The 25,292-nt window shown below is 37.8% G+C and overlaps 1 long non-coding RNA gene across 1 annotated transcript; it reads right to left on the bottom strand.

Annotated features, from left to right (window-relative positions):
• Positions 1–20,571: 20,571 nt before the first annotated feature.
• On the bottom strand, positions 20,572–24,946 carry LOC128799972 (uncharacterized). The gene is made up of 4 exons (XR_008434881.1): positions 24,904–24,946; positions 23,908–23,961; positions 21,184–21,258; positions 20,572–20,646 (listed from the first exon to the last, which is right to left on the bottom strand). It is a non-coding gene; the product is annotated as an uncharacterized LOC128799972 (long non-coding RNA).
• Positions 24,947–25,292: the final 346 nt, after the last annotated feature.

The raw sequence follows: 25,292 nt of genomic DNA, 5'->3' as shown, positions 1-25,292 counted from the left end.
GGTATTGTTAATAAATGAAGGATTAGGAGGCTCAAACAAAAGGAGACTTTAATATATGATAGAGAAGAAAGAAATGGAAGGATTTTTAAATTTAATAGACAGTTCATAAATTAAAAAAATCTGTCATATAGTATTAAAAATCACACTTAGCATTTCACTGAGTAATATATTATTAATTTATGTTATGATATATGATTCAATATAGTGCTAATAATTTATATTTTGTGTAGAATTTTAAGTCTAGATTTCCAGCTTTAGTAAGCCTCAGAGTTTTGTCTGGCTTTCCTGCCTCTAGGTTTCACATAGTGATCAGACATTCCTAAAAGAAGTATGAACCTTGTGTGAGAGAATTACAGCAAATGAGCAGGAAACTTCCTTGTTTAACACAGCATTTGATGTCACTACTGTATTGATGGGTTCACCAAATGATTACTGAGTTGTTATTTGTAGGGATAGGACAGCCCTGTATGTTCTTGGCACTTACACACTCTGAAGCATTTTATCTTTAAATTTTTAAAGCTCTGAACACAGTTTCACAGTTTCAGCCACAAGACTGTGGTTGGAATAATAAGTCTTAGTTAAATTCCCACACAACATTTTTGCAAAGATGGAGACTGAGGTTGCTGGTTGTTTTGTTTAAAAAATAACAAGGACCCTGAAAGTGTCCTGTGTTGCAAAACTAGGTTAATCTTTTTCACTTTCTAAGTCAATTCCCCTGTTTATACAGAGGTCTTCACCAAAAACCTTGGCTTGGACTTTTCCTTCAATCTCTTCATTTCTGGCCTACCTGCACCCATCAACACCTCTCACCATTTCAGGTATGTCTGTCACAGATATTGGGCTAGGGGTGATAAGCAAGCCCAAATGAGAACTCCTTCTTTCAGTCTGGATTGCTGCTGCACCAAATACTGTTCCCCATTCTCTGTCTAGTAGTATATCAGTTATAATCCTCTCTCATTCCACCTCCTCTCCTGTAGGTCATCAGTATCCAATAACCCAGTGACCAGTAAGCATCACCTTTAAGATAAACTCTGCCCAGCTTCTAGCTCTTATATGGATACTTAGTCATTGTGCTCATCTGTGTCAGAGAGCAGAGATCTTGCATTTGGTGTAGTTCTCATAAGTGAGAAGTGCATTTGAAGGGCTGAGAATAGACCATTCTAGAAAAATAGGCAATTAAATGGAATTGTCTTTCCTTTCCTTTCCTTTCCTTTCCTTTCCTTTCCTTTCCTTTCCTTTCCTTTCCTTTCCTTTCCTTTCCTTTCCTTTCCTTTCCTTTCCTTTCCTTTCCTTTCCTTTCCTTTCCTTTCCTTTCCTTTCCTTTCCTTTCCTTTCCTTTCCTTTCCTTTCCTTTCCTTTCTTTCCTTTCCTTCCTTTCCTTTCCTTTCCTTTCCCTTTCCTTTCCTTTCCCCTTTCCCTTTCCTTTCCCTTTCCCTTTCCTTTCCCTTTCCTTTCCTTTCCTTTCTTTCCCTTTCCCTTTCCCTTTCCCTTTCCTTTCCCTTTCCTTTCCTTTCCTTCCTTTCCTTTCCTTTCCCTTTCCTTTCCCCTTTCCCTTCCCTTCCCCTTCCCCTTCCCCTTCCCCTTCCCTTCCCCTTCCCCTTCCCCTTCCCCTTCCCCTTCCCCTTCCCCCCTTCCCCTTCCCCTTCCCCTTCCCCTTCCCCTTCCCCTTCCCCTTCCCCTTCCCCTTCCCCTTCCCCTTCCCCTTCCCCTTCCCCTTCCCCTTCTTCCCCCTTCCCCTTCCCCTTCCCCTTCCCCTTCCCCTTCCCCTTCCCCTTCCCCTTCCCCTTCCCCTTCCCCTTCCCATTTGTTTTCAGTGTGATGTGATTGAAGAGAGACTGATTAGAAGTACACAGTGAGGAATCTCATAATCACAGCAGGAGGAGGGAGCACTGTTATCCTCACTACAGCCCAACCTCATGACAGCAATAGAGACAGTTCCACAGCTGCTGGGGAGGAACCCAGCCAAGAGAGAAACCCTTGAGCTGTCAGTAGATCCAGATGTCGCTGCTGCTGCTGCTATTGGAAAGAGATACACCAGAGGTTGTCATCTGTGTGTGCAACTGCCAAACTCGATTGCCTTTGGGCCACAGCTGTTGGCTTTTCTGCTGCAAGACTCTTGAGTAGGAAGAAGAATTAAAACTGTGCCAGCACAGTGGGGAGACAGCTACCAAGTTAATGCTCAAGTGATATCCTGGCAGTTCTCAATTTGCTTTGTAGTTGTTTTGTTCAGTGGGAAAAATAGATGCACCAATAAAAGTTTAATTTGTAACTGTAGCTTTAAGTATATGCATGCAGTGTGGTAGATGTGCTTTTGTAGATTTATGATGAGTGACAATTGGATGTCTGTGTTATAGACTACTCAACACATGCAAAAGCAAATATTGTACCAATAAAGTTTTTCTGTCTGGTTTAAGTGGTTAATCAAACTTCATAACCACAGATCATACTTTTGCTGGATATCATTAAATGGAGAAATAATTCAATGACAAGGGAAAGGGATGACATCTTGCCTGGGCAAAGTGCTAGCAAGTGTCTGGTTTATGACTTTTATTTTTTTTTTAATAATATGTACTAGGATACAACATTATTTGAAAGTCAAAAGGAGAAAATTTTGAAATCTTGCCACAGCTTTTTGGTATGATATTAAACACAAGATTTAAGGCTGTAAAGGTTCTCATTGATCAGTGACACCAGTGCTTTGCTATGCTAGTCATTTTGACAGTTTACTTTCATTTGGAGCCAATTTCTATGCCTATTTCCTAACACCAACATTTTCCTTTATCTTAAATAGTTTATTTCACTCCTTGACATTTATCCTCTTGGTTTGTTTATAGAAGGCATGAGCATCCCTTCTGTCTTGTCCCTTGTAGCTGTTTCCCCTTTCTCCCTTCCACCATAGGTTTCATTCTAGTCATTCTAATAAGCTCGACTCTCAAAGCCCTTCCCTTCCCTTCTGCTGCACAGAAATTTTGCCAGTATAGATATTTCTCTTAATACTGTGGAAAAAACTTTGTATGCCCAAGTAAGCATAGCTTATAAAATAGAAACCCTATTTCCTTAATCAGTTCACCTACTGCAATGTGTAGCTGTTACAATTTAAATTAATCTTTTCTTAACATGGGTTATTAGAATCACTCACAGTATTCCACATAAGGAGATACAATTACTTAAACAACAGCAAGAATTTTTCCTTGTTTTGATTAGATACATCCTAGTATCTTAAGCATCTACTTCTGCTGGTTTTTACAAACAGAATCTGGCCTTTATATGTCTTTTTGTGATTTTCCTGGACGTCTTTCTTCATGGCTGCATTACTCCATGGTTTATGAGATTATGGACCCTCTGATAAAGTAATATTTTAAAACGGTCTAGACAGGGCACAATGGTGCAAATCTCAAGAGAAAAGGTAGCAGAAAAATGCATTTCTAAGACCTTGAAATCTACTTTCTATCCTGAATTCCACTGCTGGGACATAGCAGAATCTTCTTCCAAAGCCTCTTCTTAAAAGACAGATACCTGGAGTACTGCCAGCAAGAAATTAGTTATTTATATGTTACACTTCCTGGTCAGCCCAACAATATAAATTCCCTGGTCTGGGTCATCTCATGGTCAGCTATTTTGGACTTTTAGGCCTTAAATATCTCCCAGAAGTCCTCAGAAGGTACAAAGGAGCTCAGTAAAAATAATACTAACCTTCTGTAACAAAGATAGTATTACTGAATTATTGCCGAGAACTGTTTTATTGTTTTCAATACCAAGTATGGAACAATTTCTGTAGTGTTTACTTCCTGAACAATGAAAAGTAATACTACAAAAACTTACAATGGAGAACCATCATGGCTTTGCAAAACATGCTTCATTTCTACGTTCAGTAAGACACATCCCTTATGTTTCCAGTTGCAAAACTGCATCAAAAATAACAATAGAAACAGCTGATCAAATCTGTGCCACCATGAGCAGTCAATTTAATTTTTATGTGAATGTAGAGTTTGTGTTTTTAGGCATATATAGTGTTGCATCCCGGGTTTGGGTTCAGATTCGGGGTTCTGATAGACGTTAATTAGCTGGTTCTGTGTACCCCCATGTTCCCCCCGTGGTGGACTGCTCCAGGTCACTTACGATTGGAGCATCACCATGTCAGTTTTGTGGTCATCCCCCTGTTCACTCCTGAGAGTTCTGTGTCTGTTACCCCATCCCTGCATTCCCTATTCGTCCCGGAACCCTGTACATACCCTGTCGTGTCCCCATTGGTTGCCGCAGTCCACGTCACTCCCCAGTTGTCTGTCCCCATTGGGCGAGGGGGGCTTCTGCCCCCGTCTGCCCCCCCCATAAAACCCCACGTGCCCTCGGTCCCGTCGCCATTTTGTCCATGCGGCGCTCGGGAGCAGCCGCGGTTCTCCATCGCACCTCCACGCGACAATAAAAGGTCTCCAGCCAACCGCAAGGGCAGGGTGTGCCTCCTTTGCCTCTTTGTCTCGTCCCAGCGCCGGCCACAGAACACGGCCAGCCCCACCCTGGTGCGCAGAATGTAACAGCGCCTGGGCCGCGCCGCAGCCCCGGTCCCACCGATAAACAACGCCCTAGCTGGGCTCTCCAGAGCTGCCCGGGACCGGGGAAAACAACGCAGTGCCGCAATATAGTGCTTTTCCTATATATAGATACACAGGTACTTTATGCAGAGACAAAGGTCTTATTTTACATATCCTATGTGAAATTTTCTGTGAGTAGAACTTTCCAGTGGGAATAAACTGTATCTTCAGGAAGCATACCAGTTTGAAATCTGGAGAAAAAGAAGGTTGGTAGGAGCTGAAGACTTAGCAGAAGAGGCAAGGCAGAATGAGGGAAAAGGAGTTCCAAGGTTTGGAAAGAGTATTTCCTTGATGCTGGAATTACGTAACTCAGGCAAGATATTGTCATCCTTTTTTGGGATATAAACAACTTTTTTGAGGGGCCAGCTAATAGACCAACTACTTCACTGCTTATCATGCAAATGTAAAGTTTTATGTGGAGAAAAGCAATACACAGACCAAGAAGCTTTCATGAAAACTAAAGGGGTTAAATTTGTCCATGCTTAACTGAAACAGTTATTTTAACTTGTGACTTGGAATCCAAAGGAAGAAGTATAAAAGGAGAAAAACCCCCCAAAGGAACAACTTATTTTAGCTAAAATAATAATCTTTGCATTCAGATATAGTGCTAACATATCTAAATGTGTGTTTAGAACAGGTGTACTGTTCTTTAGTAAAGTGATATAATGTATATTCATGCAGAAAAGCAAAAATTTAGTTTCATTTAAAATAGATTGAAGGTCTTTTAAAAATTGTTTTAAAGTGCCAATTCATACATACAGTATATAGGGAAGTGCACATAATACCTACACACCACTTTTAAACTTCAGCAGAATATTACCTTTTGCTTTGAATGGGAAAGAGGAAAGATAACTGAGGAAAGAGAAAGAGGAAAGATGACTGAGACGCCTTACTTCCAGAAATCCTGATGACTACATGTTGGAATATTGTGTATCCTCAGTGCTGCTTCAGTTGTGAGTCTGCATGCTTTGACATATTAGAGTGGAGTGTATCTTTTTGTGCTTACATTGGATATCTGTAACCCTCATTATTTCTGCATTTGTTAAAATACAACTCTCTGTTCAACATACAGACAAAGCAAAAGGCTTTGATAAAACCTGATCTACATCCAGAGATCTGCTATGATCTCAGCTTTTCTAAAGTGGCACATTGCAAAAGGCACAGTACTAGTAGAAAGTACTAAAAGAGGTTACTTTTATCAGCTTCTCTTTACTTTTTCTTGCCAGGAGTGTTTTCATTTACATACCTGAATCATGTCATTATTGTTGCCTTTGCTCTGTCTCTTTCTGGCACATCAGTGGCTTATCACCTTTTCTTTTTTCTTTCTTTCTTTTCTTTTCTTTTCTTTTTTTTTTTTTTTTTTAAATGAACAGTGTGCTCTGTACATCTCTTGTGTTGATTTCCTGGATTAATATTCATGATTCTTCTTTTCAAGCCACAAGATCCTCTGTTGATGTTTGCTTTACCATACTTCTATCAAACATACTTTTACAAAATAAAAGGTTTTCTCCTTTCAGATTCTTTGGTTGGAAAATAGACAGTTATCCTCCACAGGGCTTCAGGAACCACAATGGTTCCTGGTTTATTATCTGGATAGATACAGTCTTCTTGCTCTCCTAAGTTTATTTTTTATATTTTTAAAGAAACACTGCATGATCCCTATCTAAAGTGATCCACAAAATAGGCTCATAGGTCAAAACCACATGTATGTAGGGGTTTTTTAACATGTTTTTTTGCATTGACGTATTTTTTCTGATTTTTTCCATTAGAATGAAAAGTGCCACAAATGGAATGCTAAATTTTAAGTAGATGAGCAGTGTACATTTTTTAAATAGGGTTCTCATCTCATCTCTTATGCATTTCTAAAAGGAACAAAGCACAAAAGTGAAAAGCCTTTTAAAGATATAACCAGAAGACATGACTATTATCTTTTCCATCCCTATGAGGAAAAAAAAAAAAGTACAGTATATATTTCATTCTCAGAATGCTCCATTTCCCCTCTGTTTTTCTGTAATATATCTCTTTTTGTTTTGTGTTACTTTCTACTCAGGACTTTGTTACCCTTCTCTAAAATGGTAATAGCAATAATTAAAGAACAATCACTGTACATCTGCATCTCACAAATACTCTTCCACCTCAATCACGAGAGTCTTTTGACTCACTGATAATTAGCTGCTGCATCCATCACAGTTCATTTTTTCTTTCTTCTATTTTTTTCAGTCAGCTAGTCCATCTGTCAACCAGAGCACTAATATGACTGTTTATGGTAGCAGCCGTCTTCCTGTTTTATGCATCAGACTACCACCTTCAGCTCCTTTGAAAGGCTTCTACTGTTACAAGTTAAGTTGAGCATAAAAGTCAATTTCTGCCTACAGTTATTTTATAGCTATTAAAATAAATAAATAAATAAATAACTATTAAAAAAAAAAAAAGCTTCCCTTTGTCTGAATTTACTTGCCTACTTACATGTGGACTGTGAACTTGTGGTGTCATGAGTTTTCCCTCGACAATATGAGTGTGGTGACCAGCAACATTTGCAGAGAAAGATGGAACTTCCTACTGTATGAACGTGAAAGAAAGGAGGCTTTTATGCACTGGTTATGCTACGGAGATAAAAACAAAATGGTCTTCCTCTTTTTATATTCCCTGCCCTGATCCCCAGCTCCATCACCTCCCCTGCATATACCTCCCCATGCCATTAGGCCTTGTCTCCTAGCAACATATGGCCCCTTACCAGAGCTTTGGCTGACTGCTGCCTGTATGCAATCAGCCTGTCAGTCATTTATGAGAGAAAGTGATTGAGCTCTGTCCTGGATGCATATATTTGCAGCATTTAGACTCTGCATAGGTGTGATGATGGGAGGACATGTAGCAATGTAGGTTTGCAGTATGCTTGGAGTAAAGCCTCATTAAATGAACATTGTTCTAAGTAAAACAGAAGACATGGTTTTGAATTTGTGTCTGTTGGGAATAATCCTTTCTACCTTTTCATTATCTGTGGCACTGACTTTACCACTGTCTTACTTACAAAAGGGGAAATCTATATTTCTTCTAAAACTAAAGTTTTCTGTTAAGCTGTGTAAGCTGTCATTAACTGGTTCCCTAGCATGGCAGTATTCCCATTCATTCTGAATCAGATCAGGAGGGCACACAGACAAAATTTGCATCCTGCCTTCGTTATCTAGAGTGGTAAAGCACAAAAATGCATCCTACATATTGGATACTTGCATTTCCAAGTCATTGTCACAAGTAAGAGCAGTATGACTTTGACTCCTAGGCCACAATAGCAAAATGGCCAGTCACTGACAGTGTTTCTGGAATGGTGCAATTGATGGATAATATTTGGAAGGAGATATTTCTAACACCTAATATTAGACATTTGTGTTGTCTGTACTTTAGCTGCCCTTAGTGTCAGTGGAGAGAGGTAGGATTTAAGACCTATGATTTAAGTACTTGTATGATTCAGAACAAGACTTCTGCTGTGATTATACAGGCAACATAGACTCCTACCTGTTCTGATGCAACATTAAGTGACTTCAGTTACATGTTACATTTCCTTCCCTGGGAGACAAACAGTTTCCGTACAGAAGCTAACTTATGATACACTGCAAAGATAAATCTTGATGCTTAGATCCTGTTGTGAGGTCTTACCAATTAATACACTTTAAATGAGGGAAGAGGTTCAGGTGTGTAATCCAAACAGGCAAAAAGGATGAAGCACAAAAAAAGCTGCTCTGCTGTCCTAGCTTTGGGGTCCCTACACCTGATTGAGTTCTACCCAAGGATCCTCAATGACAGATTGACATTACAAGGCTGCTGCATGAAATACTGGCCACAACCCTTCCCTGGCTTTTGCAGCCCCAGGCCTTCATCAGCTTTCCTAAAATTACCTCCAAGGGAGATTTAGGCACATATTCCATGGGGCAGTGAGAATTTTAGACTGTATAATCAATACGTTGGACAGCCTACAACTTTTTAAAATTGCTTACAATTAAATCCTTAGATAACCTGTGCCTTTCTGGGGCGAGGGACAGCAGCAGCAGAGAAGCAGAGATTTTGGGATAAAATTTTCCTTAAGTTTAAATGTTTAAATGTTTAAATGTTTAAGTGTTTAAATGTTTAAATGTTTAAATGTTTAAATGTTTAAATGTTTAAATGTTTTTGTATAAATTTTCCTATACCTGCACCACTGCAAAATTACCATCTATTTTTTAGATCATTCATAGAGTAACACACTTGAAAAAGTGTTGCCTTTCAGGTGCCTGCCTGGAGGTAGACCTGACTCCCTCCATTGATTCTGCAGAGACAGTTGTTCAGTGATGGGTAATCAGCACTTGGTGTTGCAATACGGCAATTTGTAATTAAACCAGTGCCCACTGAACTCAATGGAAAGACTCTTGCTGCCTTCAGCGGGTACTAGATGAGACCATTTATGGAACAGTTCCATTTTGATATCCAGCCAAGTGGATAAAACCACTCATTCTTTCTGTTAATACAGTGTTTAGCCCTCACTAATCTGGGCACAGTGATTAAAAAACAAAACAAACCAACTAGTTCTCCAGAGACAGTACTTCTGGAAATTATACATTTATATGTAGTTCCAAGCAATTAAGTGACTACGTAAGCATTGGGCATTTGAGTCAGACAAGACTCTTGGCTCTTCTTCCATGTCCAAAACTCAGATCTCTAGCTGTTATACTCAAGTTAAATAATAAACTAACTGAACACATTTCATTTAACAGCAAGTGAAAGAGCCATTTCTGATGTCTGCATTCCAGCATTTGAATCCTCAGTCATTTCATACAGACTTCTGGTAACAATTAATACTACCATAAAAAGAAAATAACAGAGTGAAACATGCACACAAATTGAAAGCAGATATCTGAATTTTGTTGTCCCACAAATTTAGATCAACCGCATGTCTGCCTGGAAACTTGTAACTAGCATTCGTGAGTGATGTTATAATATAAAGTGTGGTGGAGAAATGACAGTGAAGCCTGTTTGTACTTTCTGGAATTAATATATATATGCAGATAATTAAAAGAATAATAAAAATACATAAGATGAACATACACAAGGGGATGGTTTAAACATCATCCAAACATGTCATATGCTATGGGCCTTAGGGAAATAAAGGCTTACAGGATACTGGCAGACAGTTCTGCTGCTGGTACCAGAATTTAGCAGTTTCACTGCTTGAAAATAAATCCTTTTAGTTAATCCGGCTCTGTGGGTGGAATTACACACACCACTCCCGTTATTGTTAAACAGGAGTGCAGGCTGAATTCCCATGAACTTTTCTGAAAATGTAACTTGCAGTCTTTCCTACGCAAAGCTTTATTTATTAGAAATGCTTTTTAACGTGTCATGGTGAAATCTTATCATGGTAACATCAGATATGGCTTCTATTAGGGAGTGCACATTTCACCCTTGATGTGTACCTGCAACTCTTATTAGCATGACAGGGCATTTACTATGCATATCAAGAAGGGACTATGTGAGATTGTGAATTCTTTCACCCAGTGTGTTCCAGAGAGCAAAATTTTAGCAGCCAAATGTTAACACCTGGCACAGTAAAGAGTTTGGTGCAGACAGCCAAGGTTATTGAATGGGAATGCTGCTGCACTGTAAGCCTTCCCTTCACCATCTGGTTCATTCTAGAATATGGAATATATATCACAATTATATGAATAAATGAAAAGATATGCAAGTTAACTGAAATGTATGTGTTCTCTGCTTTTCTGCACAATGAAACAGCCATCTGGGAATCAGTGTGTCTCACATTTCAAGCACAAATCAAAGCAAGCAGCAATTCACTCCGTGACGTGTGCTTCATAGAAAACTGGACTTCATTATCTCAGAGTTAATCACTTTGGAGTCTTTTTTTCAGGTTTCCACCCCCCTTCTTCCCCCCTTCTCTATGGATACAAAACAAAGCTATTTGGAAATATAGGGAGAGTACCCTTATTAAAATTGCATTTGGAACACAGTGTGGTTAAAAAAAAAAAAAAAAAAGGAAAATGGAAGCACATTTATTTGCACTCTTGCTTCTCAAATCCAAGCTCAGAGTTGGGTAGAAAGAATTGCTACATAGATATAATTTTTTTTCCCTCTCCTTCTTCACCTCTATTCGTTTTATATGCATATTTTTCTTTTCCACATCTATGCAGCACTACTGACTAGAGGAATGGGTGACAAGGATTCAAAGCATATGCTATTGCCCAGCTAAATGTAATGGGAAGTGGATGGAGTGTGGGGCATGCGGAGAGCCAGAGTGCCAAGAAAGCCACCTCTGACCTTCCACCATCTCATGGCACATATGATATTTGAGGTCAGAACTGCACAAACCACACAGTCCTTCCTCTCCTGCCCTGGTTTTTCTTTCTCTTCTGTGGATGGTGGGTGCAAATCCTTGCTATAGAATGCAGTGGAGATTTGCTGTGGGAAAACTCTTCTGGGGCTAATCCCAGGAAAGGGATGCTAGGACTCACAGGAATAAAAAGGCATGGTTTCTGCAGTTATACTGGGTATGTATGTTAAGTGTCTTTGCATCCCAAGGCAAAGAATGTGTCTGATAGACAAGTCATGATAGTGCTTTGGGAAAAGCAGTCTTAGAACAATGAATTACTGTAATTCCATTTCATATATGTCATTTTGTAGCCTTTCTGGAAAGAAAAGCTGTCTCTATTAAACAAAAATCAAAAAATATAATTGCTGGAAAAGGTTCAGACACATTTGCTCCTTTTCCAAGCTTCATTAATCTCCTTGAACACAAAATTTGACTAATTCTATGGGCTTGTAGCCAAGCTCCTAAAAAATAAAGCTAAGAGCAGATATTGATGATTGTTGTAAGAGTCCTTCCTATGCTTGTTCCCCCAATAGTCCTATTCAAAAGAAATAAAAAAGTTTTAAATATGATGTGAGAAAAAAAAAGAGAGTGCATCTTTTTTATGTATGGAAAAATTGACTAAATACATAAAATCCTTCTTTACAAAGAAAAGACTGGTTTTCTAGTGGTTGCATTTTGGGAAGTGCTTATGTACATTCACAGACTGATATAGGAATGATGAAATAAACTTGTCTAAAAACCAGCAAACCTATATTTCTCTCTGTGCTACACTCTTTAATCTTCAAATAGTCCTGCAGAGTTATAGCAAATCTAGGACCAAAATATCTTCAGTTTTCCGTCCTCCAATTTTTGATATGTTCAGCACCCTCAAGACTGACAGAAAACAATGACAATGTGGCTTTTGATGGTATAGGAGCAGATCCTTGAAAGGAGCTGAGAATCATGAACCCCTTGTGATTCTAAACTCTTAGCAAGCAGCAGAGATGGAAAAATAGCCAAAACCAAAGTTCACTTGAACCCCTGTTGTCTGAGGTCATTTTGTGAATATTGAAAGAAAATCTGCTTTGAATATGTTCTTCCTATTTCAGTTGCCTAAAAAAAAAAACCCTCAGGGTCAAAGAAAGGGCACAGTAAATTCTGAATATCTGAAGATGTGGAGCTGATGTATATCCACTAAATGGTAACATAATTAAGATATGACATCATCTTTCAAGCATTATGGGTGCTCATTTTGTATTGTAAATCCTTATCTAGATTATAATAGTCTGCTAAGGGCTTAGTTTTTTTTTCACTCTGCACCTCAGATATGTGTATTAAAAAGTATAAAAATCAAAATGACTTCATAATTGATTTTTTATGGATGTTATTTATTTTGCCATTAATATTTCATAAACAATTTTTCCTAAAGTATAGCATCATAATATGTGCAACTGAGACAGGGTGCATATGAAAATAATGCTATCCTTAAATTTAAATTATTTGTTAATATGTTGTATTTTTCTACTAAGTGTTTTATCTTTCTTGTTTTAAAATCAAAGGAGAGCTTGCCATTGTCTTCAGTTAGAACAGGACTGGGTATGTTATCCCCATTTTACCATGAGAGTTACTTCTGTGATTCATTTGAGAAGTGGCAATGAAAGAAATGGTCCAGAATCTGTTACACTTTTTCCCATGTAAAAACCTTTATTCTCGTGAATCATTCCACTGGGGTCATTACATAAAGAAGAGTTGCAAGACAGAGATAGCTTTTCTCAGCCACATGAATTCTGACTTTATCAAGCTCACATGTGGTGCAGCTGAGACGATGAAAAAGTGGCTGAGAAGATGAGGAGGGTGGAGACCTTTCAATTTCCCACAGCACAGGATTTCTAGGGACATAGAGGAAAGAAAATGAGTATGAAAAGCCAAGCATTACTCCGCACAGGGCTCTCCTTGGGGCCTGATTGCTCTTAGCTCATTGGTGGGCTCCTCCCTGCTGCAGGGACAGGGTGTATCAGAGACTCCTTTTGAAGATGCTGTGAGTAGATCCTGCACAATGGGGACTTGCCCACTGCTGAGATTTCTGCTTTGAAACAAAGCCTGGGTCTCTTTGAGCTTCTGTAGACAAGATGGGTGGTGTTGGCTTATGGACTGGAGTTCTTCCTGCCCAGGGTACGTCCAATGTGCCCTCTGATTTTGACCATCTAGAAGTTCATTCATCCTATAGTAACGGGGTTAGGGAAGGAGTCTCTCTACTTTGACAGGAGGGTCTGGACAGTTGGCTTAGAAATAAGAGTTTTGAGCATGAATTTAGGTGAGATGAGTGGCACCCTGAGCCAAATCCTCAGCTTTAGTATCACCATCAACTAAACATAATCTGTGAGTAACTTGTAACACCTCAGGCTCCCTCCAACAAGATTTTTCTCTTGCTTGGTGCCCTGTGCTACACTGCCACATGCTTGGATAAAGCAAGGCAAGCCCACTGGCTGAGGACAGCATTAGCACCCAAGGATTAGCTCTTCAACAGCAGATGGCAGAGAGCCGTTAACCTTTTGCTTTAGTAGGTATTAAGAAAGAGGGTAACAAGAGTATTCCATCACTAAGGACGTATCAGGCAGCATTAGCAATGGATAATTTGAGGGGTTAAGAAGCCTGCCCTGTGGGAATTTCTTAGAAAGTTAATCTTTTATAAAGATTGAAAGTTTCACAGGCACAAAGTTTGCCTCAGAGAGATTTAGTTCTTTTAGCCTATGATCTTGGTACTTGCCAAAGGACAAACTAAATGTGAATTTCCATCATGCCTCCACATGTGTTTCACATATTTCACATGTGGTGTCTAAATGGCTTCTGTGACCTTAGTGTGCAGATCACACGTTTTTCACATATGCTTTGTGTGGTTCACATCTGTTTGAAACATTGTTTCTGACAGTAGAAATCATTATTGTTTTACAGCAGACTCTAGTAATTTAATTCAAGCAGCAGAACTTGAGAAGATGCAGAGTGGTTTTGGTTTTGGTTTAGATTTTGTGTTGACTGCTACCTATTATAATTGCATACCAAAGGAGAGATTCACAGCCCAGGCCAGAGTTTTCAATTAGGGTGATTGAGATTTTTTTGTCAACATGCTATTTTTTCTCCAGTGAATATGCTGATTTGTCAAAGTTTTGGCAAAAAAAGTGCCTGATCCAAATATTGTTGTATTTTGAAAGATTTTCTGGGTCTCTGATTGAATTTATGCACAAAGCTAGGAAGACAGTGGTCCACTGGTGTATACTCACACAGGGTTTGGGGAAGTTAAGCTTAATTTTTTATTCTGTAATATTTTGAATACAGCTTGGACATGACTCTTTTGTTAACCCTTTTGAGTACCCCAGGCTGGGAAGGTGGTTTTTCTATGCCTCATTGAATTGTTTTTACAAACTGGAAAATGTACTGCAGAAGGAACTTGAAAATGACAGACACTCTGAATGTGTAGCTTGGTTGTTAGGACAAAAATGAAAGATACTCTTTCCAACATCCTTGATGCAGCATATGCTTAATTATTAATACAAGTAAGTCCTCCAATGGTCCATTCTGCTACTGGAGAGAGAGGGCTGATACCAGACCTAACACAGATGTGTAAACAAGTGCTTAGCCTAAATGAGACCAAACAAAAATTTGAAGCTTGGTGTCTCACTCACCACTTCCAAATAGCTGTGCTAAACTGAGCAGGTGTGTTCTGTAATGGCAATTTCAAAATAATTTGCTAAATATTGAGGGTGCCCAGGCAATGTGGAGACACTTGAATTTACCTATGATTCTGTCTTCCATAAAGTGAGAAAGGCCTGCCAGATGTTAAATTTATTCCCTGTGCTTTTTTCATTTATTTCTATGTACATTCCTCAAAGAGTTCAGTCAAACACCTGTTTCCTTGCCTATCACAAATAGCTTGCTTTAAACTGCAAGATATTTTCAACCTCACGTAGTTCCAATTATAGGTGGCAAAATATTTTTTTTTAATTTTATGTAAATCGATAAAAGATATCCCTTATATTACAGATTCACAGGAAAAAACAGAGTCCATCCTGTATTGCCATGCTGCAGTTGCAGACCTACAGCTGTTTGCACCTACCAAGATTGCAAAGAAAAAGGAGCAGTTGAGACTATGCCGCTTAGAAAATGGTGCCTTAATATGGGTACAGAAGTGGCCATACTGCATGTTGCATGATGGAATACATGTTTTCAGTCTGAGCAGGGTCTGAATTACCCTTTGGGCAGAGACCTAGTCAGTAATTTGAAGTCCTAAATTGAGTTTTATGTTTATTAACACCTCCCGTGCTCCCCTCTATTAATGATACTGAAAAGTGGTTTTGTTCCTGTTTCCAGTGCAGAAAAAAGGGACACATAAAGGTAAAATGGAGTGGCAGGACAAAATGCAGTCTGTGAGCTCTGTTTCTAACTCTGTGCTTTTTGAAAATCATGCTATGAACAAAAAATTTCAGTTACTTTACGTATTATGCCCTGGTATTTCATATTTTCACCTATCAGTTTATTAGATAGCCTTCTGTGTGAATGTCTCTTATTTATGCATTGGTTTTTGCTTTTTCCTTCCAAAACAATCACGCCCTTCCCTGTGAGGGCAGAGGGTTCTGAATACAATGGTTCAGCTAGTTGGGGACAGAGAAGTCATGCAAAGGAAAGGTCATGAAGGGGGATCCCTGCTGCTCATTCACCCTGCTTGATGGCATATGTCTTCACAGCAGATTTATAGGGTTTGCAAGAAAGGGCTGAGTTTGACAAAGGGACAGGGTCAAGGAAAAAATTAATGGATACCCCCTCCACAGGAGGGAACTGATGTTGCCTCACATAAGCAGCAGTGACATATTTGAGTCTGGAGTGTGTGTGTGTGCGTGTGTGTGTGTGTGTGTGTTTGTGTGTGTATTCCAGCTCTCAGTCCATCACAAAGCCCCTGCACATGACCTGTTTACTCAAGCTTTTCACAGGCACGCAAGATTTGGCTCAAAAAGAACAAACTTCAGCCACAGAGAGGACCCCTGAAAACATTAAGCCTAAGAAGCTATGATTTGCCTCTCCTCTCCTTGAAGTATACATGCAAAGCTCATTAATGTTAATGATAGTCTAGGAGCAAATGAGCCATGTTGTGCCACGGCTACTTTATCCCATAGGCAGAGCAGGAATGTGGCACCACTCACCCAACAAGTTACCTAACACAGACTTGGCCTCATGTTGAAAGAGATTTAAAGCTGTAGGCAGTTAAATACATAGCCTGCCCCTTAGGACTGCCACCGTAAATAAGCATTTTAAAAGAATCTCAGTCTTTAATGAAGAACAGAGGGAATTTTCAATCAGTAACCAGAAACAGCTCTCAGTTTCAGGGATAGTGGAGTGGTATGCATATTTTTATTTGGTGCACAGAAAATACATTGCTTCTGAGCTACTTCTGTAAGTAGATTCACTGTACTGTTAAAACCTTAGTGGATCCTGCAGTGTTTGTGATTCTCTGAGTATTAAAGGAATTAGAGAAAGCCTTCTGAAGTAGTTACAGGCACCACAGTGAGAAATGATTACCCACTTTAAAACCAACCATGTACAATTAAAAAGGAAAAAAAAAAAAAAAAAGAGAGGGAGAATAGATGCACATAAAAAAGTCTGAGTTGAAAGAAAGGAAAAAAGGATTTAAAACATCTATCTGTTATAATAATTCCAGACACTGTGAGACTACATGTGCTGTAAAGGAAAATGGAGATGTAAAAAGACACTTGTCTATCTGTCTGCAAATTATAGCAGGAAGTACATTAATGTGACCCAAGGATATATTCCTGTTAATGAGTCAATAGGATTCTTGGGAGTAAATGAAATTTCATGCTGCTGTAGCAAAATGTACTTCAGTCGCGGCAGAAAGACATTATTAGTAAAAGAATGCATAAATAAAAACGTTGCTAATATTCAAAAACATAATTGGTGAAGCTCACGTGCTGAAATCCTGAAACTATAAAAAAATTTTAAAAATCCACAGTCTTTCACAGTATGATATAAATACAAATATATATAAACCAATGGAAGCTGAGGCCACATGCTACAAAAGCAAGGGAGTGAGAAATGGTTTTTGTGTTTAAAGAAACAGATATGGGGTAATATAGAGATCTGTGACACATAAATACATTTGCTTTGGCATCATAGGTAATCAGTTTTCTTCTCCTCATCTTGTACAGTTTTGCTCTCTACTTTTCAGTCCTATGTAGTGGTTATTTCTTATTCTGTTGACTCAAGGTTTTTGGGGAATTCTGTTTCTGGCACAATGTGCAACCTGTTGGAAAGAAATCCATAAAGTATCTTCTTGCCATTTCATATCTTTTGTGAAATTCTTGGTAAGACTTGAGTTTTTGACTTGAGAAACAGATTGGAATGAGAGAATATGAAATGTATTTTCCTAACAGATGGATAAACCCAGAAATTAATGTCCTATTTCTGGGCAGTATTTAAAAATGTCAGGGAAACAAATGGCTCAAAGCACAGAAGTATTGCCTGATATTCATGCCCAAGATGTTAAGTCTTCAATTTAAATTTTAACAGTGAATTTGAATATGTTTCCTGGCGTATATGCACTTACTGAAGGGGTCAGTCAGTAGTCAGGTAAATCATTCAAGATGGACTAATATCAAGTAGTACAAAAAACAACCTTCCTTGAAAACAGACAAGCCCTATTGGAGAAGATAAGCAAACATTGAGAAACAAGAAAACTGTGAGAAAGCAGCAAACGTCATATTTTTAAGTCCTCAGAGGCAGATGAGACATTTAAATTTGGGTATGGTTTAGGTCACTACAGTGAGGAAGTCATAAAAGAATGGGAGAAAAAACAGAGATGAGAATAAATAAGTTTGAAGCCAAGTCCTTAAACCAGTTCAGAAACAAGCGTCAGAAAATTCAATGTTCTGAACATGTTGTAAGCAACTGTTTCATCATTTCTGAAATATTTTGTCAGTGTTGTCTTATCTAAAATAGGTCTTTCAATCTGTGTAGAAATCATGAACAGTTTTGGCTCTTCTGAAGATGAATTTTTAAATAAACAAATAATTTACCAAAGAATATCTTTCATCTCTCAAGTTTCGTTCAATTATCCTAAGCAATTCCAACATCATAGGGTATATTTTGACACATAAGGAAATCTGTGGGGCCTTTAATTAGTTGGGTTTTTTTCATTTAATTTAGAAGCACAGAATTTATTGCACTAGTAAAGAATTTTCCATCAGACTTTAATGTCTTCTTCTTTCATGAAATCTGGCAAAATTTAAGACATGGAAGGCAATGGAAATGTGCCGATTCTTAAGAAATCTAAATGTGGCCAGGAATGTGCAGTGATGAAGTGTCTTAGAACTCTTCAGTTTCTTCAGCCAAGTGTAATCTCACGAAAAATTACACATACATGAAAAGAAAAAGATGTCATCAAATCATTTCCTTACAGTCATCGACATTGTTATGAACTGGGGCCTGTTCCAAAGCATCCACATATATTCCTTTTGTCCAACTCAAAGGACTATCTTCTCACTAGCCTCCTTAGACTTTATCTTATTTCCAACTGTTTCTGTAGTATTTTGTTCTGTTTCTTGTCATCTAATATGTTCATCAGTGTCCTTTGGCCCTGATCCCAAAACTAAGACTTTTAACCTTCTTCATCGTTTTCACAAGAATTAATTTATAGTCAAAGGAAATCAGGGCATAACTGTAGCAAAATACATTTTAAAATGTAATGAGAATATGGGTGAGTTTATATACCAAATATTCTTGGGCATATTGCTAATTTGAGTTATTTTAGAAGGGTCTCTTTAAAACATAAACCCATGTGATGTGGTAGCTGTTAACTAGTATGTTTCCGTAAAAGCATACTATGTGGTTGTGTAATCCCAAGTGTAATTTCATTTGTTAAAGTTATGTCTGCCAAGACACCTAAATTTGCAGCTTTTAATTGCTCTGTACGTCTGGGGTTTTTGTGCTTGAAGGGATAACTCTTTTTTTTTTTTTTCAAATCCATTCATTTTTCCCTTTTGTTGAGGTCGATATCTACTAGCTATAGTTGCACTCTGGTGTTCTTCCTGTGAGATATTGTAGAAGCCAAAGTCTCCACCTGACATCTGCCTTTACTAGACTTTCACATCTCAAATTATTTGACTTGGCCATTATCATTACTTCTGTCTGATGCCTAAACAACAAACAACATAAACAAGACCACTAAAAAAGAAAAGCTCTAAATGTCATTTTTAAAAAATTAACTCTCAATGAAAAGTATGAAAATACTTAATAGATCTGTGCTTTTTAATATTCTTCGCCTAGAAATAGTAATATTTTCAATATCATCAATAATGTTAAGTGTTTGAGCTGATTGTTTGTTACCTTCAGACTTCCCTTGACACAAAAGTAGCAAGCCCTCTATGAAATGGAATGCACTAAGAAATTATTCAGTTTTAGAGATGTAACTGAAGGGTTGTGTTAGCATTAGTGTTATCTGCTAAAATGTATGCAAGGCAATTCATTCTGTGGACAGATTGAATGGCTAACATTTCACAAGGGGAGTTATTTTCCTGGGTTTTATTTGCCTATGTACAAAATTTGTTATGAAATTTAAAAAAATTGTTGTGCCAAATCCGTATTTTGTGGGAAAAAAATTAAAAATAAAACAAGTAGGTGGAAAAGTTTAAGAGATCTGAATCTGTAGATCATATGACCCAGTCCTTTCTTCTGTGATCAGAGATGCCAGTTGCTTAGAGATAGATTTGCCTCTTCTGAACCATCAAAAATTTTTGATCTGGTTTATATCTCCAATCTAAAGAAATTATCCTAAGAAACTACTGCACAGTCTACAGATGTTCTAGGCTTGGTTTGGTCAGAAATATTTTTACTCTGATGTCCTTCAATGGATTGCGCTACACGAAGTTGTTCACCAAACTCCTTTCCACTTTATGCCTTAGAATGAGTGATGAATTTTTTTCATATTAGTGTGACAATTGTGAGTCTTCCTTGTCAGTAAGTGAGAACAGGATGTGGGATAGCATTCCATAATGCAAAGCATATATATAAGAGTTATTCATTTTCAGTACTTCAGAGCAGAAATGAATTAAAATATGTTTGTGTGTTCATGCATGTTTACACTAAGAAGCCGTATGATATCTTATATTAAGTTTCTAATTTGTAGCAACAACTAAGGTAATTGAAGTTGAAGGGAAATGGATTTTCTGTTTTGCAGAATCACTTGCAAGAATGTTTTGGGTAGTACTAGAGTTCATCCAGTGTAGCTTTCTGCCTAACAGCAGTCCTAGATGCCTTTGAGGAAAGTGAAAAGAACTTGTCTTAGGTGAGATGTCTAAAATACAGAGCTCTTTTCAAATCATTATCTTTAAGGTTTTATTTTTTTAAAAAACGTATTCACTGTTATAATTGGTTTATCAACTGTATAAAATCAAGTCTCACTTCAAATTTGTGCCCAAAAATGTCTTGTACGCATAGTTTAAGAAAATATTTCCCTGTGTCAATTTTGAATTTGCTGCTTTTCAGTATCCCTGAATGTTCCCTTTTTCTTATGCAATGAAACAGAGACATTAAAAATATTCAGTATATCTTCTGTTCATTCTTTAGATGCAGATCTTCATAGATGTTTGTTTTGTTCATTTCCATTTTTTTCTTGCTGAAATTCTGGTCTTTTAAATCTTTTCTTCAGATCAGAGTTTACAAGAAGTACTGACATTAGAAAACCAAAATGTAAAGAGGAAATTATTGGAGAAAATAAAAAAATAGCGTACTCCTTTTTTGTAAGATACCTATTAGATTATGGAAGAGGTGAATGAAAAGAAATGCCCAAAATATTTGTAATTCAGTGATTGAAAATGTGCTCATTTTTAAAATAAAAAAGTTCTTTCAAATGATTTGATGATTAACAAAGTAGAGAGCTGTATTTTAAAAAGCTCTATAATTAATTTTGTTTCTTCCTAATTACTTCATATTTTTTTGGCTATAACAGTAGATGGTTCTGCAGTGAATAGAAAGCTTTAGCAGCTGATGAATTTTACAGATGTCATAAAAAAGTAGAACAGTTTTTCCCTTCATTGAATTACTCTTATCCACATAATTTTAATTGCTGTTCATAAAGAGCATAAATAACATAAAATAGAAAGTATTTATGATTTCATAATTTAACTCTGATTTAGCTGTTTTTTGGAAAATAGGATTCTATGTTCATTCTTATCACTATAATTTTATGACAAGGACATTTCATACCTTAGCCAGCCCTGATGCAATCTGTGTTCACTGACGTCAATAAAAGGGGAATTCTGGTTTATTCTCTGTGGCCCTCTATAAAGAAATAAACCACCATTTATGTGATATAAACAGCTTAACAGCATCTTTCACTTAATCTAAAACTTTTAGTCACAATGCCAGCTTTTAGCTTTGATTTTAATTTTCTGCAGTACTCAATGGTACAATGGGCAAAATGCCAGGAAACCAAAGGCTAGGATGAAATGCCTTTGAGAAAACTTTCTAAGCATTTCATCAGAGCACCATGGGCAAGTCATAGAGATACAGCTACTCTTTTTCACTCAGTTCACGTTGCTGATAGATGTTGATGCACTGTGAAAGAATAGGAAATATGAAGGAACCATTCACTATGCCATATGCCACTGGTTAACAGAGGTAGAGTGTCCCAGAGAAAAAGACTTTTAAAACACCGATCACATTTCTTTAGTGGGTGATTTCAGTAGGTTTTCATTAAAAGACAGCTAAAACTTACCAAAATAATTCACAAGCATAAATATTCCCTTTCATTTACACTGTGCTGCTGGGAATGCTTGAGATGTTCTCCAGCTGCTTGTTTTAACACAGGACAGAGTACTTCTGGGCATCATATCAGCTTTATACTCTTTTCTCTAGATGCCTTTGCTTGGAAGTAAATATGGACAACTTGGGAGGTACAGTAGTTTGCTAATTTATGTGAGAGCTTCATTTAAATTTCTGACTTATGAGAGTGGTGGGCAATGCATGACCTAAACGGAAATCACTTGTCAGTAGTTTAGTGGGACTGGGGATGTGGAGAGGGGTGTCCAAACCCAAAGTCATTACAACTGTGCACACAGTATCATCACCAGCTGAACTCTGTGTAGTAGCCATATGCTCCATACAAATCAAGAGTTGACCTATGTATATTTACAGGTATGTCTTGAAATGATTAGGGCTCTAAAATGAGATGCACACATTTAAGAGCAAAGTCTATAACCTGGGCGACCAAAATCCACTGCACCAGTGGCTGCCTTCACCTATTTGATATTGACAGAACTTGGAGATGCACCATAAGGCAAGAGGGGAAAAGCCAACCGAAGATGTCTGCAGATAATACTAGCACTGTTATTCCTCTGCCAGATTCAGTCACAACATAATTTGTGAGAAAGGAGGAAGAAAAATATACAATAGGCTGTACTGGACAAAGGGGTAGAAAGCATACTCAATCCTGGCATTTACTTATTCATTATGTATGCTACATAACTTCTTGATTATTACAGTAAGTGCCTATAAGCCAGTAATAATGTGCAACTGCATATGTTTTGATTTTTAGAAGCTCACTTTTGTTAATATAGCAATGTTTTATTCTTGATAAAAGGAACATAAAGCAAAAATTTTTAAGAAACAACAAAGATTTTTTTCTTTATTTAACTAAAAATAAAGCTCCACCAAACTCTTTGTTTTATTAAACTTCAAGGAAATCTCATATAGGAGGAAGGTTTTTAACCGCAATAACCATAGCATAAGTATTCACACAGCTATCTGGAAAAAAACATGCAGTTACAAGAAAGTTTTGTTCCAGATTTAATTCTCACATTTCATCAATGAAGGGCAGAAGAAAAATTTTTTGGCCTACAGAAAAGTGATTGTTAGGCATTACATATATGTATACAGTTACATTAAGTTAAACATTTTTTGCATAATATTGCTTCCATCCCCATGAATTCTCCTTTACACCGAGTATGCTTTTCAATTTAGTGGTATTAATTAGCCACTTAGCAAAAGTCTTTACTAGCAATCCATTTTCTTGTTTGTGGATTTGTTTTTCTGTTGGCTCAAAGAAACAATAGCTTAACCTTAATATACTTATTGCTATATATTCATATTTACTGTTTTCTTTGTCCACCATGTAACCTAGGGTGGGTCCAGTTACATGTGCTTGTCTGGAAATCATCTGCACAAGACCTATAGCTGAGGAGGGATTTAGGGAAATTATGTAAGGTGTTGTTCTTGCTGTCTTGCCGACATTTGATTATTCCAAGATGATGTTTCGGAATGTTGCCAATATAACTACCAAAATCATTGTAAGGTTGTCTAGGAAACCTTTTCTGTCTGGATATCTGTTGATTAAAAGATTTCCGTGTTATTTTTTGCTGTTGATTCATGGAGTGGATAATTGGATTTTGGTTTCTTTAGTGGAAGGTTTTTACAATTGTTATTGGACAGAACAATACTAAGGTCTTTGCATGACAGGCAGTCAAAGTAAGAGTCCACCTCTCCAAATGAGAAACACGTAGAAAGGAAAAACTATACTTGCAAATCTGAAGTTATTTTCTGGTACTCACTGGCTTTAAATTACAAAAAAAAAAAAAAAAAAAAAAAAATAAAAAAAAAAAAAAAAAAAAAAAAAATAAAAAAAAAAAAAAAAAGAAGAAAAAAAGAAAAGGTCTGATTCTCTTAGCATTTTATGAGAGAATTAGAAATTCAAAACTAACCAACAAAAAGCCTATTCTAGATAAAATTCCAACTGTTATGGAAGGTAGTACCTTGTCATGGCTGTTACCTGAGGTTTTTCTGCAAGATGGTGCAAAGGATTACCTTAGAGAGATTAGCTAAAGCATAATCAATTCAGATTTATCAAGAGCAAATAATTTAAACTAACCCAATAATTTCTACAACAAAATAGCATCTTCTGTAGACATGGAGAGAGAAATGGATGTTTTTTACCTAGACTTCAGCAAAGTCTTCAACACTGTTTCCCACAGCTTCCTCCTGGACAAACTGGCAAGATACAGGTTGGATGAGTGGTCTAAAGGATGCATGGAAAATCATCAAACAGGTTGCACTTAGAGAGTTGTATTCAGTGGTTTTCACTCAGGCTGACAGACTGTCACAAGTGGGGTGCTCCAGGGATTGATACTGGGCCCCAAGGAGTTCAAAATCTTCATAGATGACCCAGATGATGGCATTTAAATCTTATCAGGTTTGCTGGCACCATACTGGCTGATAAATTGATCACATCACAAGGGAGAACCCTCTTACAGATAGACCTGGACAAGCTGGAAGGAAGGGCAAGCAGAACCAGCATGAAGTTCAACAAAGATAAGCGCCAAGCCCCGCACCTGGAATGGAATACCCAAAAAGCCTGGTATAGGTTAAGCCCTGTGTGGCTGGGGAACAACTCTGCTGAAAGTGACCTGGGAGTCCTGGTAGACAACAACAAGCTGAACATAAGTCAGTGGTGCAGCACTGCAGCAACAAAGGAGAACCAGACCCTAGGCTGATTTACAGGGACATTACTGGGAGAAATAGAAATATGATCATTCCAGTCTCCTCACCATTTATCAGGCTGGTATCCATGCAAGAAAGATGCAGACAAAGAAAGGGTCCAAAGGAGGGCCATAGTGATGATGAAAGAGAAAAGACTGAAGGAGTAGGACTTTGCACCCTGGAGAAGAGAAAGCTCAGAACATAACTCATCATAATATTCTGATGGACTTAAAGGACAGATAAAGAGGACAGAGTCTTTCTCTTCACAAGAAGTCACATGAAGACAAATTGCACAGGGAGAGGTTTTATCTCAACATAAAAAGGAAATATTTTACAGTGAAAAAGATCATTCATTGGAATAACTTGCCCAAGGATATGGAAGAGTCTCCATACTGGAGATTTTCAAGACATGACTGTACAGGGACTAGATAATCTCTCAAGGTCCCTTCCAACCTTGGCTGGTCTATGATTCTAGGCTTCTATGGGTCACCTCTCCCAGTCAGGTGGAATCTCACTGCTGTGAGGAAAAAACTGCTTATCCATGCCTGAAACACTGAACAGCACTGATATGAAGTCATAAAAGAGGAGTTTTCTGGACTGTTTGTTTATATGCAGGATGTGGCTCTGGCTGCTATTGTTTCACTATCCAGATTGCAGAGGTAGGTACATGGTATTGACCAGAAGAGTTCCAGGAAGCAGCAAGTTTATTCAACCAGCTGTGCTGTCTGTCTAGTGAGGGAAAAAGTGGTAACAGAAGAAGAAGGCTGTTTTTTACTTAGAATGAATGCTATGATAATGGATTTATGTCTTCTCTTCTGAAAAACTGCACCTCCCTATTTCTA

This window comes from Vidua chalybeata, chromosome 1 (genome assembly GCF_026979565.1).
Source record: "Vidua chalybeata isolate OUT-0048 chromosome 1, bVidCha1 merged haplotype, whole genome shotgun sequence".
In the NCBI taxonomy this organism is placed as follows: Eukaryota; Metazoa; Chordata; class Aves; order Passeriformes; family Viduidae; genus Vidua; species Vidua chalybeata.
Note: the sequence above shows the minus strand (reverse complement) of the source record. Positions and strands in the feature narration are given on the sequence as shown.